Consider the following 15,623-nt stretch of genomic DNA (forward strand, 5'->3'; position numbering starts at 1 on the left):
ACTCAGAGTCCCCAGATGTCTCACCTTTGCCATATTCCCAAATGACTTCATTTATGTCTTACAGGTGCTGCCATATTGATTGCTGGCCGTTTCCCAGGCATTCAACAACTTGCAGATCCACACACTACTTTAGTTCTTAGCTCTTAACCATTTATCACCTGCTTGGCATCCAAGCCAAATTACTGAAGATACCACCAATCTGATTCAAAGTGAAGAAAACAGACTTGTCTTTGCCTATGCAATGCTGTTCTCTTTGTTTTCTTAAATTTAACATCCTTTCCTGTGTCATCTCAGATACATTCAAAAAAAAATAAATTAGTGGAGTACAAAAATCTCAAACTACTACAGCTGAGCTGTGAAAACAGCAATTTAGCTCAGCCTAAGGGTAGCATATATAATATAAAGCAGACTTTTTCCTGTGATATAATTCAGATAGCCTTAATGGATTTTTTCCTTTTCAAACAGCTGTGAAGTAACTTACAATTATCATGTCTTCAATTAAACACACTGTGGGGCTTTTGAGGAACCTAGCGTGAAAATGTTGTCTAGAAAAAAAAGAAGATTACAAGCTGCTAAGAGTTACTGGTAAGTTAATTAAGTGAAGATTGCCAGATTGCCACAAACTGGTATGGGATTCCTAGATCATCCCCTCTGGGGAAAAAAAAAAAAGCTCTCGCTGATGATGAAGGTAGTACAAAGGAGAAATAATCAAAGGCTGGTGTGCAAGGAGAGCTCGTGTCATGTCAGCTCTGTCAGGTGTGCTGGGGCTCTTCATCTTCTGTTGCATTTAACGAAGAGAAAGCTCTGCCCTGAACAAACAGCATAGAGCATAAAAGGAAGAAAATGGAAGAATTTTGTGCAGTCAAAAGTGAATTCCCAACCACTTCTTGACCCTGCAGTGGTGAGACTGGTGTCATTGCTGAAGTAGATAGAAATGTCTTTAATGTTCTGCCTTTACAAGAGCCTTTCTGTACAGCACTTTGGAGTGGCTAATCTGAAGAAAATGGCTGAACGCATTACAGCAGACAGCACTCAGTAATCATGCACTTTCAATCCCTAGATGTCTTCTGAAGGCAGCAGTTATGAATAAATAAAGCAGTAAAGTGCTCATGAAACCTGCATATAAAAAACCACCCTGTTTAAGACCAGAGAATTCCTGTATCAGTAATAGCCTCTAAAAATCCAAATATGAGACCTAAAGAGGTGGCAGAAACATGGCTCTTCAGTTCTTTTTACTTTCTATTCCCACTCAGTCAATTAAAAGGTACATCCTTTTCCTTTTGCTCCATTTCAGCTTCCTTACTGCTCTTGGGAGCTCTCAAGTCACGGATTCCCAGGGATGTCCCTTCTTCCTGGGGATAAGGCAGCCCAGGCTCCAGCACCTATCCTTCAGGAAGACTGCGCAGGGAAGGCAGCAGGATGGACTTTAACACTTGCATGTGGAGGTTGCATGGCCTGCCTTCTGCCTTTGAGAACACCTGCCCCTTTAAGAGGATGCATGGGTCAGATTTAAAGCCAATAAATGCCAGTCCCTGGGAGCAGACTTTCTCCTTGAGAGCCCTGAAGAGACTGCACTAACACCATGCAGTTGCTCAGCAAAAATGTTTGGGCTTTATTGAAAAACTAAAAGGGGGAAAGAAAGAAAAAGGGTATAAAGCTGTCAAGCAAACTAGCTACCTAAAGGATCTCGCCAAAAGGAACAAGCCTATTGAAGGAATCGTTTTCTGTGCCTGTGTGTCACTGCACTATACTCCACACATAATTATTGCTTAAATCCAGCCATCCCATGCATTATTAATAGGACCAGGCAACCTCAAGTCCCCATGCAGCCTTAAAGCAGATATATAATATATTCCCGACAGGAAACAGGCAACCATCCGTTTTCAGCAATAGACTATGCAAGTAACTTGATTGGCTTTTTTCAGCTGGCTTTGTTCTGGTATGATCAAAAAGACTGTTTCCCCCACCCCCAAACTGCCTTTACTGTCAAGTCTGAGCAACATATCCATATTTCTCCACAAAACATTTAAATGCACCCTTTACCTGGAGTAACAAAATCTTGTGTGATTGCTGAAACACACTGGTAACAGAGCAATCTATGCACACTGATGGCAGAAAAGCAAGAGGCAGTGGGCACTGTGAGGAAAAGAAGTAGGAAGAACAAGTCACACCCTTGTTGGTGTTGAAGGCAACAGAGGAGTTTCTATGCTGTTCATGCATGTACCAAGGTGGGGAGCTTGTTATCAAATAGAGGGATATGCCAACTTACTAGCTTGTAGTTCATCATAGCTCAGATCTGGGCAAGAAGATTCTTGCCCCTCCTAAACTCACTCTGCACTCCTCTGCTCATTATTTCTAACAACTTGTGCTAGGTTGTAGGATAATTTTTATTTATTTTTCATTTAATAATAGCTGACAGCGGATGGTGCAGATTGGAGCTCTTGAGCACTTCTGCGCAAAACAGTGCCCTGTCCCCTTTACAACCTCCCTGTATTATGAAGTGATCCAGTAGTATCCAGTGTCAAGTAGGATTATTCGTTAATAATTCTGAGTGATTCAAAATATCAAGACTGGTAAGTTTAAATGCTTCAACAAGCCAAGAAAGCACACACAAATTATATGGTATTTCCTATGAAAATGTTCCAGTAGAGCTTTAAAGAGGCAAGCAGCAATAGAAGCAAGAATATGCTTTGCTTAAAAAAAAAAAAAAAAACAACACAAGGAAAGGAGGACAAGTCTACATAATAGTGCCAAGTACATTCTTTCACTACAAAGCACAAAGAGCAGGAAGGGCAGAAAGCATTGATTCCAGTGCTGAAGAGCTGGGATGCTTACAGCCTCTCTGGGCTCTGCTTGCTCTCAGAGCATTGCATGTCAGGTACGCTACAGCTTTGGTTAACAGAAACGATGTGTCTGAAAGACAAAGATATTCAGGCAGCTGGTTGTGAGCACAGCCCCTTGGGCTCTGGTTTGTTGCTGGGAAGCCTGGAGCACTTGGCATTTGCTATCATTAGAAATGAGCCCTGAAGTTTTCCTGCTCACAGGAGGAGGCCCAGCAAGCGGATGAATAGATTCTCTGAGAGATGCTCAGTATTACGTATTTCAGTAGAGGAGCGAGGCAATTAATGTAATAATTATCAGTACCTACATGCATACTTCCAATAAGATAAAAGTTAATTAGTTCTAACATCAGTGCTTCCCTTCTGGTGACAATCCCATCTCAAAAAAAAAAAAGCTCAGTCTGTGAAGAACTGCAAAATTCCCCCATATCAGGCTGTTTGAAAATCTCAGCACACTCAAAATAGCTATTTAGAATTCCTACTTACATTCTCAAATTACAGCATGAAATACAGCCTTCTGAATCCCTCTCCTGCATCGTGGCAGCTGCCCCATTGCAATATCATAACAGGGTATGAGAGCAATTCCAAACCAGCTCCTTTCTGTATCAACAGCCTAAAGATGCTATTAGCAGATTACTTGAACAATATATCACTGCTGAACCAGAACTTGTTAAGAAACACTGAGTCATGCCACCAAATTAATGAAATTCATTTTCAATCATAGATTTCCAAACCAAGCTCCAGCACTGTTTAGGTTCTTTGTCAACTGGTGGAATGTTCCACACATTCCCATTCAGAGATGTGCATTTTTGAGGTTTCAGTTCAAGTGGTTACCAATGGCAGCGGTTAACCCACAGAGGGTTTAGGAGATTGCTTGTTACAGCACGAGAATAAAATCAGCAAAATCAAACATCTGAAGTAAATAACTACCTGCACCAGTGAAATGAAGCATTTTGCAGGCATCTTGAGGTTTACTGCAGGGATCTTAAATCTTGAGAGTTCACCTTACTTTTCAAAGTATATTTTTAAACTTGAGAGTATTAGACAAAAGGAAAAAAAAAGAAAAAATTCTATCTTGTTTCACTTTTATTTCTGTGGTTTGTTAGACATTGTGGGAGTGTAAAGAGATAAGCTGATTTCAGCCTCCTCTTTCTTATGTTTATATCCAGACAGACCCACTGCTTATCACTTTGCCATTTAGCTTGCTCTCTATTAAATAAGAAGAGATGAGGGAAGAATTAGTTTGGCCGACCCCTGAACTCCTTCCTGAACATGGTGAACAACCCTCACTGTCTGTGAGGGAGCACTGCCAGATGGGCTGTCTATCCAAGGTAGCAAAGGCTCTGGAGACAGAGGAGCAGTCTGCTCATCTTTGTTTATTTCCCTTTAGTTCTTATTTTAGAGCTCAGAGCCCCTGTCAGCACTCAAAGGATAGTGCAGATTGTTGGATTGCTGATTAGGATCCTGTTCTCTTAAGCATCTATCTCTAGGTTGCCTCACTTTTTGGACCAAGCTCTTGAACACATAGGATGTCCACACACAGAACAAACCACTCTTTTCAGAATGTTTCCTCTTTATTTTGCTGTCTCGCTGGCTTGTGGTTAGACCTCAGAAATTTCAGGGGAGATGGCACAAAGGCAGAGACTGCTCTAGGAACAGCTTTGTCCTGAAATGCATCAACCTCCTCTACCTTCACTCAGTGCTCACATGGTGAATTGAAGTCCATCTTCTTAACCCCTATTCCTAGCTCAAATGGAAAGTAAAGTGACCTCAATAACATAAAAGCACAGCCTCTGCCCTGAATCTTTGCTTTAAGATTTCAGACATGCAGTACAAAGAGGTAACAAGAGACTGGGATGAATGTGGGAAAGACTGAACAGATACTCTGGTAAGCCTTCTAAGACAAAGATTTAAAATAAAGATCCTGCTCATTTTTCATGAGCACTGCAGGCACAAGAAACTCAAGGATCTAATCCAAAGGTCAAAAGTAGTAAGGAGGAATTAATTCATTCTAGTGTGAATGGCATCCTAGGAACAGCAGCAGAAACAGCACATACCGAGATGGTACCATGACAGTTAAGCTCAGTGGAAAGTACATGAGTTGAGAAAATAGAATGGGAACAGAAAAGATAACGACCATTAACTTTGCTCCAGCTGCGATTATTGTCCACTAGCTCTGCAGTGCACTACATGACCCTCACAGGTTTTGAAAATAGGCAGAAAATGAAGGAACAAATTAAGGGGATCCTTTTGCTCAAGTGCAAGGAAGAGATAGATTCAACATGCATCATTGCTCTTAAAACATCCCTGAGATTCCAAGGAGCTTGTTGCAATTTATTCCACAGCTTCAGCTGTAATCCAGAGATGCACAAGTTATGCTCCAGACTCGATCCTTGTTTTCTCAAAAAGGCAGGAGAGGGAAATCATCCTTCATGAGCACTGATCCAGCTGTACCTCCGGCACACCTGTTAAAATTTGCTAGCATTTACTTTTTCCCTGCTTTAGACTTCGTTCCTCCCACAATTCTTTTGTTTCTGCATGAATAAAAATCCCTGTTACCAAGTTGGACTGTCCCTTTCAGGAAAAGGTATGCTAGCACAGCAGATTGAATGTCACACAAAAAAAAAAATAATAGAGTTTTAGTAGTTTAGGGTCACTGCAACAAATTACACCATCATATTCTTCTTCTTCTGCCCTTGGCACTGGAACAGCAACCAGCTTCGCCCTTCTACAAGATCTCTGTATTCTAATTGGGTCTTTCAGAGGAAAAAATGCATGCAGCATCCCCATATTATAAAAACCTTTGTACTGTGTGCACTGAGCTGTTCTAACTTATTGTTGTGGGTCTCTACTTAATCCAAATCACTGAGACACAGTCTGGGAAATGGTAAATGAGGTTGATAAAGAATTAGGAAAAATGCTGTCCAGGGGAAACATTGGCTCCAGCTTAACGTTTCTAATTTCTCTCCAGTTCTTAAATGGGAGCAGAGGGAAAGCTCTCCTTTCCCACACCCATTCCAATTACAATAATTCTCACAGCACCTGAAAAACCTTTATGCTATTAGAAAAGCCAAGCAGCAGTGAGTACAGCAGTTTCCAATGTAGTTGTCTCAGATGAAGGCTAGTATTTCAGCAGCAGACCATAAAACAACAGAAAGGACATTTTTGCCACAGTCTTCCAACACATTAGATAACTGACCAGAAATCACTAATGCCAATAGAAAAAGAGCTCAGGACAATCATTCAGAGGCACAAGAACACATAGCCTGAACTTTCCTTTAGCAATTCAGCCATGGAGGCCATGATCTCCAGAGCTATTTCAACTGCACATTTCCACCCCCTCCTGTGCTGCTAAAGGAGTTCATAGTTCTCCTGGCAGTAGAAAAATAGTCCACACCACCCAGCTCTCACGTCTATCCTTGCGTTAGAGGCTATGAAACATCCACACATAAACCTCTTGACAATTCTCAACCTAAACACATTCACAGTTTTATACCAACGTTGCCCTTCAACACAAAGCACTTCTCTTACCTTTAGATGACCTGGTTCAGCAGCAGAGCTCTCAGGTGTGTGAGGACACAGCCAGGATGTACAGGAAAGGACAGACTTTGTCAGTGGAATTGTAACATTACACAGGTATCAATGAAACATCCCCAGCAGTCAACTTCAAAAACCAAATAACATGCAGAACAGCGCAACTGCCCTTTATAGAAGGAGGGCAAGCTGCTTCCTAGGGCTCTGCAAATGTGATTGGAAACAGGTGAGGAGGCACAGCCAGGTGCACTAATCACTCCACAGTCAACACTAAAAGAGACAGGAGGCTACTTTTCTTCTTTCTCCTGGCCTTACAATGAATGTTTTCAAAAGAAATGAAGCATTTGGGAAAGTTTGAATTCACAGATCTGCTGGATTGCATTCAATATGCCTGAAAGCACAGTAAGGATGCTATGTTTGCAACCAATTTTCTGGATTGTATCACCTAGAGTTGCTACAGCTCAAAGGAGAGAGGTTAGTATGCAGCGGGCTACAGAGAGGAAAGAATGCGAATTAATGTAGCATCAACTTTGGTCCTTGACACTCACTTATCTAAGAAATCAGCAATCTCTGCCTCCTCTCCCCGCTCACAAGTTAATGGGGAGCTGCATATTTATTGTATATAGCTTAAAGTTTTTTCAAAAGTAGAATAGGGAAGCCAAAGGTGTGAAATGAGGGAAGTCTACAAGAGCTTGAAATTCAATGTCATAACATCAGTTATTCTCAAAAAGTTCAGACAGCTACACCCATAACTCTCAACTAGCCCATGTTTTACTGCAAAAACAGCATCCAAGTTCCTCTTCTAATCTTGTCTCTTAAACATCAAGTTACACTTCTAGGCGTTGAGCTCTGACCTCGGGCTCAGCCCCTCAGCCTCACCTGAAATAGATGCTGATTTGCCACCATCAGTGCCTGCTGTTTAATCACATTCACCTGGAACACACCAGCAAAAATTCCCCTTGCTACTCTGGATAGTAAACCCACCCTACTGATTTTTTTTTTTCTCTAAAGTGAATCACCTGCCAGATTTTCTAAAGCAGTTTTAACATTTTTATGTTGAAAATTATATATTCCAAGACAGTTATTTCCCCCTCACAGTTTACCAAATCTGCTCCTAATGTTTAGTTGCAGGTATTGAACAGCAGTATTTCTATCTCACAGAACTCTTCCTCTATACTAGGATTTGTAATGCTGCCTCTACCCTTTTCTATTATACAGAAAATTTTGGCATATTTTTCCTCCACAATACAGCAGTATTATTCTAAAGGAGCTCTTTCAAGAGGGTTACTCTGGGTTTACACCAATGTGAAACAGATTAAGATCTGTCCGATTAATACTGGGGAGTAAATCTTTCCATTAGCATTGAAATGGGGCAGAGTAGAGTGAATAGAGTAGGGTATATATGGGCCAACAAAGCATTTTAGCAAGACAATGACCTAATTTGTATGGATAGAGAAAAAAAAAAAACATGTACATAATAATCCTTTCCCACTTATGTATGGTAACTGGCAGTTGTTCAGTTAATTGATAAATTAGCTTCCTATTGGAATTTTGTCAGTGATTTAAGGGTAAAACAAATACCTGGCAATGACTTAAGTGACAGTGTTCAGCTGACGTGAAGGGAAAACAAAGACAGTCAGCATCGTAGACTGTACATCCTCAGAAAAAAAATTAGAGGATAGTCTACAATTACAATCCTAGTCCAAATTAAAATCCATACCAACACAGGGTGAATCTATATGCATTGCACAGACCCACTCCTGGTTGACTACTGCTGGTTATACCCTGTTGCTGTGATGCTCCACATCCCAACAGAAAAAAAACAGAAAAAGAGAAGTTTTCAGTTGCTCATATGCTCAGGCTTTGTAACAGACAGTCAGCATCAGGAAGGAAAGGAGCTTCAGTGGGAGAGAAGTGAGCAATGATCTTGAGCAGAGAGCTGCTATGCTCGCAGCACCACGGCTCAGCACTGCCCCGTACAGTGCAGTGCCCTGCTCAGTTGGTAGGACCCAAATCACCCCAGACGTTGCACTGCTGAAGTACCCAACCAGGTACTTCAAGGACAGCCAAAACTACTCCTTATAGATTGAGTAAGCCCAGATTCAATACAAAATCCTTTTTTTTTTTTTTTAATTTTTATTCTTTTGCTTCTGAATTCACAGTCCCATGGATGCACTATGCTGTGAATGCAGCCACTTTGGCTCCTCATGCATACCGCTCATCACTGCTGGCACTCCATCACATGAGCCAAGGAGAAACCTCCCAGTCCCACAAACCAGAGGAACAGTTTTACCCCATCCTCATATCACGGTGTATCAGAACATCCTTCTGAGTCCATAACAACCCGAGGCAGGCTGATTTCCAGACCTGCTTCAGAGGTTACTCTCCAAAACGCTGCTTCTGCTGATTCATCCCCTCCCAGCACTGCTGACTTCCTGTAAATGCCCAACCCAGGAGCATAAATTAACTTGAAGGCTGACAAAGATAGACTCTCTGTGACAGTAATTCACGTGGCTGAAGTTTCTGAGCACAAAAGAACATCCCTTTTGCTTTGGCACAGCGAGTATATCATTTGGGATTATTAATGCAAGCATTTCTCACTGACATTAATGTGGCTGGTGCACTCCCAGCATAGAAGAAGAGCCGTCCTCACACCGTGGGGTTCCAGCACAGCGTGATGACCATCATTCTCTGGGGGAAGAAGAGTGATTTGTGGCTAAGGACACATTTCTTAATGTCTCCATTCTAAGCACAAACCTCTGAATGGAATTACTCTTCCCCCATGCTATGTGAGATATTCTAGAAAACAGTCACCATTGCTGGGCAGGACTGAAATTATAAGGGCTATCAGATTCATCCCAAGGCTCCAAGCCAGGAGCTGTTCACCAGATGGAAGCTGGAGAAAACCTCACCTCGGTGTGTTTTACTGCATAAAGGTGTGGACTGAAGGAGCTGAGAGGGCAGGGATGGAGTTTGGTTTTCAAACATGTAGTGGGGCCAGGGCCAGAAGGGAGCATTGCACTACACAGTTAAAGGAGCCCCAAAGAAGAAAAGCAAAGTGCAGTGTCTTCACCTTTCTTAGAGTAAATTTCCTCAATGCTCCACCTATCACAAAGCAATCATATAATTCAAGGTTAATGCTTCAAGACACTCTTAAAAGTACAAACTTATTATAATGTGCAGTACTTTAATTACATCTAAAATTATTCCCTGTATTTCCACTTTGGCACTGAAACATCTGTTTGCATCCGCAACAAACCTCTCTTTTACCACAGCAAATTGCATAATGTTTGCATTAGCACCATCTAGGAAATGACAAGACAATATTCCAGTAAAGTTTCTCTCACTAACAGATGTGATCTTGTTGAAATCTCTCCCTTAGGTTCTTTTTACCTTCTTGCTCACTGAGACTGAGAGGATATAGGAAAAAAAGAGAAAAATAAAGCATCATAATATAGGAGATGTTAAACAACCTCATTACAAACAACCTGGAGAAGCAAATAGCTTGAGGTTTGGAGTAAGGGAGCTTGCACATTGCTAGGATTTATTATGGTAGATGGGATGACCAACAAACCTATTAACACAAAAACTATTTTAAAGGGCGTAGATGTGGCTGTCACTTATAAGTAAGATGATTCTGTGTTACAAGGCTGGTCTCTGTGTAGACTCAGACACTTCTTGCCAAGTATGTTTTCAGTCTGTTTTCTTGGCTGATGATGGGATCTCCCCTCCTCTCTCTTGTTAAGCAAAGGTTGTTCATCTACACAAGAAATCCTGATGATGCAGTAAAGAGTAACTTAATGTCACCAATCAAACACTTAACATCATTCCTATAATTACTGCATATCAGTTTCACATCTGGAAGAAATCCTTTTTTTTTTTTAATTCTTCTCACTTAGTCTGGAGTGTTTCAAGACTTGCTTTTCTAAAATTGATATTTTTTATTCTGCTGGGGAATCCCCAAAGAGAGAATAAAGTCAGATTTAATGTGACAGCCAACTTGAAGTGTGAGTCCCTCTTATTCTCCTACTTCATCTCGGTATTGTCCTTCAGTGACCACTCCTAAAGGGCTTACCACCTTATCCTCAGATTCCGATCCTAAACATTTCTTAGATGAGTTGATGGTCCTGATTAAACCAACAACAACCCACAGATTGCTGGACTGAGACTCACACAAAGATCATCTACCTGAAAATATCCCAGCTGTGCTTTAGTCTATAAGAACACTAAAGTACGCAACTGAAAGCTGGGCTGAAAAAGTCATGAAACTGTCACAACAGTAAACATTTGGTTCACTTAAATCTTAGCACTTTTTTTTAGCCTTTAGAACATACTTCATAAACCATTCTTGAAGGCTATAAAATGAACAAACACTGAAATTCTACCCTAGTCAAGTGTGAAATTAAAGAAAAATACATCTTACAAAGGCTGGCAGTACTATATTCGTATGCATCATCAATAACCAGCTAGCAAAAAACTGAGATCTTCAGCCAAAATTCTTCTTCCTTGCTTGGGTTTATTCCTGGAAATTCTTTCAGTAAATCAAAACCAGCTCGGGTTACCTGCTATGTTTTGCTGATCTGCTCTGTGAATGCGTCTTTTTTGCAAAACTCATTTTGAAGATGTAGCTGTAACTCCTGATTCTTTGATTGCTTGAATAGACCAACCTACTCAGCATCTTTCTTTATAGTCCAGATCCTCCAGCATCATTTCTTACACAATGTTGTTTCTATGTTGTTTCTATGGAACATACTGCTAAATTTCTAGCTTCTTTGCAGCATTTTAAAATTAGCCAGAAAAAAACAAATTTGTGCCAGGCCTTGAGTAAAGTTATTTGAACCATATTTGCATTGTGCTTCTCAGTCATAACTAAGTCATCAATCTCTCAAAATAAGCCTTAAACCAGATATGATAAACAAAAATAATATGATTCCTTCAGTTTCAAGTTGGGCAACTGAGGCCAAGGAGTAAGAGTCCTCACTAAAGTGAAAATCTCCAACAAAGTTGCAACTGACATTGCTTTTCAGCCATTAATTGGACCCTCTCCTAGCATTTTGGCTAATCATCTGCTCTCAGAGTGGTCCATACCCTCCTTCTGAATTGACACCCATTGCCTGCCTTTATTTTCTTTCCCTTTTCTTATATCTGAGGCATCTGATTGATTATCCATTCTTTATTTCATGAATGTTGCCAAACTTTGTTTGCCTATAACTGTGTTCTTGCGTTTCTGGATCATTAAGCATGTAAATTAAATTTGATTGCAAATTGAATGTATAATTGTGCATATGTAGGGTCTTGAAGAATAGCAAGAACTTTAACAAGAAAAGATATTCCCACGTCTGTAATTCTGACCTACTCAGTCTTTCAGAAAGGAATTGCTCAACAGATTTGAAATTGCATCATTTCAAACCATACTGTCAGTTTTTATAGTCAATTATTTTTTTCTCATTGAAGTTTTTCTGAAGCAGAAGGGCAACACTTTCATCTCCTGCTTCTGCTTGGAAATGTGTCTGCTGCTAGGACAGGATCCCAGTGGCTTAAACTTAGCTGTTTCAACTTGGGTATCTAAACCAAACATATAACATACCTTACTTTTCAGTAGGAAAATAAAATGCTTGTTTGAATGGTAGAGCCCAGGCAGGACTGGGCTTTGTGTTCTTTTTTTTGGTGCTGGCCCCCTGCAGCTGGGATACGTTGCTTGTTTCTGATGCCACTCACGGTTCCCCAAGTATCACCCACGTTCTATGAGTACTGAAGTACTGCGAAGCGAGAAATTGAGATTATAGCCAACTTGTTTGGGATTGGTGGTCAAGAATGGCTTACTGGCACTTTTGGCAAAGAAAGAGGTTTTATCCTTCAAACCTGCTGGATGCAATGGCTGACTTGTAGAGATTTTGCATTGCTGCTAGGCCCTTCTAATTAACTATGAATAGTTTGACAAGGAAACAGTTGCTTAAGAGGACAAAAATAATCCAGTGTTAACACTATAATCACCTTTGCAAGTCATCTTATAAACAAATAAATCCACCGTGGCTTGGACAGATTCCAGCCACACTAATCATTCACCAGCTGAATAAATAATTTGCAATAGTCAGTTTATAGCATAGCTTTTGCTACTTTTCTTTCTTAAAAACTATTTGTGATCCAATACCAATTATTTCACATCGATTTGTTATACAGTTTTATTAACTCAATTTACAAAATATTGTATTTCTTGGCATGCTGTTAGTGGTTGACTTGCAAGAACGTAACTATGAGAGTTTGAAATCCATGAGGCACTTGGATATCAGGAAAAACTTCTTCAAAAGAGTGGTGGTGCATTGGCACAGGCTGCCCAGGCAGGTGGGGAAGTCACCGTCCTTGGAGGTATTCAAGAACTGTGGAGATGGCAGTGAGGGACATGGTCAGTGGGCAATATAGGCAGTGGGTGGTTGGTTGGACTTGGTGATCTTAGAGGTCTTTTCCAACCTTAATGATCCTGTGATTCTATGATTTTATGACAGAATTACCCACACTATGGTTTCTGTGTCTCGGGGAAAGACAATTGTAGTCACCCTCAGGGAAATTTTAATTTCACTTTAGTAGATCGTGTAACTCTAAAATTTTCTTCACTGAAAATTTCATGTCACTAAAACTTATTGCTACTACAGCAGAATACGATCATGTAAGGTTCATAAGAATAGCTAAAGTAATTGCTTTTTTAAATTAAAGAATGATAATAGACATTTTTAGTTTGCAACATTATGCTGCGCTTGCCTAAAATTGCAGTCTGTAAGACAGTCAGTGAAGTTATTCTTGACACCTTATCTAAACTTCATGTAATTCCTCAGTGCTGTAGACATCTGCTCATTTCAGTGCTGCACAGTGCTACTTCATTAGCTGCCAGAAGATTTATGGGCATGTGGTCTGCAAAGTACTTTGGGGGTACAGATCTTTGTGAAAGGCAGCAGCCACTTTCTGCTCCTCCTTCTGCTTAGAAGATTTCAAAACGAGCATCATGTTCAACTCTGTTCAGATTACTTTTCAAGGCAAAATATGCAAATAGCTTAGAATTAATCTGCACAGGGGATATGTACATCTTTTCTTTTAAAGATATCTGTTCACTCAGCTTGCAAACACTCCATTTCCAGCTGCCAATTCTGAAGCATTAAAATCAACAGCCTTAATTATTTATTGTTCTCTGTATCTAGTAATAACCTCTAAATTGTTGGGCGTTATTTTGTGTTATTCTTTTATTCTTTTGAAGGGATATATTTAGAGAGAACCATTAAGTTTTCATACTGTGGCATTGTCCCAGCTCAGAGAATTAATGAGGGGCTCTTAATTTAGCCATAAACAACCAACTATTTAAAAATACAGCATCTTCTGACATCCATTTGATTAACATTAGCATCCTGTCCTGGCACACTGCTCCTTTTGGCTGTGAGACATTTTGCACATCCCCCTAGAGATACGCAGGGTATCTCTACCTGCTGCTACCCAGATCTCAGCAGGGGTGGAATCGCCTCACTCTTCTTTAGCCTTTCATTTTCCCCACTATCTCTTTTTCCAGCTCTGGGACTCCGGTCTACAAATGCATCTTCAGACTTCTTTATCTTCAGCAGGAGGGGCTCAGGGACAGACCATGTCACTGGCTGCAAGGAGACCCGTGTTTACTTGCAGCCAAACAGACCTGCTGGCAGCTGGCAGAGATGAAATGATTTTAACGCAGGCAAGAGCTCCAGACATCAGCATCAGACTTCCCAGTCTCAGCTGCTTTGGTCCTAGATTATCTTAAAAACATATTGCCCTAGAGTGGCTGGTTAGATTTCTACCCTAGAGGTGATAAGGGAGAAATATATCTAGAGATACACGCAGCTAAGCCTTAACACTGGGCAGTGATCATCCATCTGATGGTGCTCTGCCTTTGATCCCTACTGTAGAACTGACTCCTCTTCTGATCTCCTGCCCCACACCTTCCAAACTTGTTCTGCCAGGCTTTTGGACTCTTGAAGTTTGTTTAAAATGGCCAGCATCTCCATCTGTACATGTAGCACATTGCTTCATATTTCCATCCTCTGATCCTTCCCAGCGTAGACCTTATACCTCCACAATGAAAGAAAACACCAAGTGAAGTCATTTCCTAGGGGCTGCAGAACAGCTGCTCTCTTGTCTTCTGCCTTTTTTTTTTTTTTGGTGGGGGGGGTGGATGGGATTTTTTGTTTAAAAATAAACTGGAGGATTTTAAGGCACTCATCAGAAGATGCCAAATGATAGAAATAAAACATCCTCAAGTAAACTGATATCTGCATTTCCTTGCATGGATTCACTGTTCTGTGACAGTTGTAAGACATTTTATAAGAAGCACTTCCCTGCTTCTTCGTTCTCCTACTTGATTCCAAAGGATACCAGCTACAATTGCCACTTTTGCCAGGTGTTAAGCAGAGAAAGGCAAATGTTCAGCAAAGAGACCAGAGTCCTGACCTGCACTTTACTGGTACCAACATCTCAGAGTGTAAATCCAGATTTACAACAAAGTATTTGGAAGTAGAGAATAAAGTAAATGTAGGTTTCTGGCCTAACAGCCAGGAGTTTATTCTTGGACTACAAAATAGCCGTCAGTTGGCATATTACCCTGCCAGGTCCCTACCAACTGCCCTGTGAATCTAGGGCCAAATTGTTGATTGTCACGATGAGTACATGACCCCCTTCCTGTGAGCAGGGAACATATGAGAACACCAGCTCTGTAGCTGGCTGCTGTCTTCAGTTCCTCTTCCCTTCTTTGTGAGCACAGAAATCAGACCGTAGACAGGAGACTGCTATAAAGGCAGCATATAAGAACTGCATGTCCTGTCCCTTCAGGGCTCACTTTACTCCTCTCCAGATAAATGTTGTCAACAACAGCCACATTCAGTAGAAATGACAAGTCGTGGGTCAGGAGTAGAAGAGACAAGCAAAGACCTCTCATGAGACCACTAACCTATTTTTCCATGGTAAGAAGCAGCTAGGATGAAATTTCTTGTCTTAACACCACATACTTCTAACGAAAAGTGTATTAGAATATTCATTTAATACTAGATGCAGGGACTAGGCTGAGGTATCAGGAGAATGAAGCCTCATCTGCATCCTAAACATCAATACGATCCAGTGAAACACGAAGAAAATCCTATTTCACTGCTTCTATCAGTCCTGTCACAGCCTGACCTCTGCTAGAGGTTAAAGCAGCCTTCATCTTCACAGCACTGCAGGAGGCTGCTGGAATCTTCCCGT

General features: G+C 40.9%; 1 long non-coding RNA gene across 1 annotated transcript in view; it reads right to left on the reverse strand.

Annotated features, from left to right (window-relative positions):
* The window catches only part of LOC104912653, a 78,332-nt gene extending 71,820 nt beyond the window's left edge, over positions 1-6,512 (reverse strand). Inside the window, exon 1 of the long non-coding RNA XR_794789.2 lies at positions 6,372-6,512. This is a non-coding gene — a long non-coding RNA (uncharacterized LOC104912653). The remainder of the gene's footprint in view (positions 1-6,371) is intronic.
* Positions 6,513-15,623: the final 9,111 nt, after the last annotated feature.

The sequence above is a fragment of the Meleagris gallopavo genome, chromosome 11 (genome assembly GCF_000146605.3).
Source record: "Meleagris gallopavo isolate NT-WF06-2002-E0010 breed Aviagen turkey brand Nicholas breeding stock chromosome 11, Turkey_5.1, whole genome shotgun sequence".
Classification (NCBI taxonomy): Eukaryota; Metazoa; Chordata; class Aves; order Galliformes; family Phasianidae; genus Meleagris; species Meleagris gallopavo.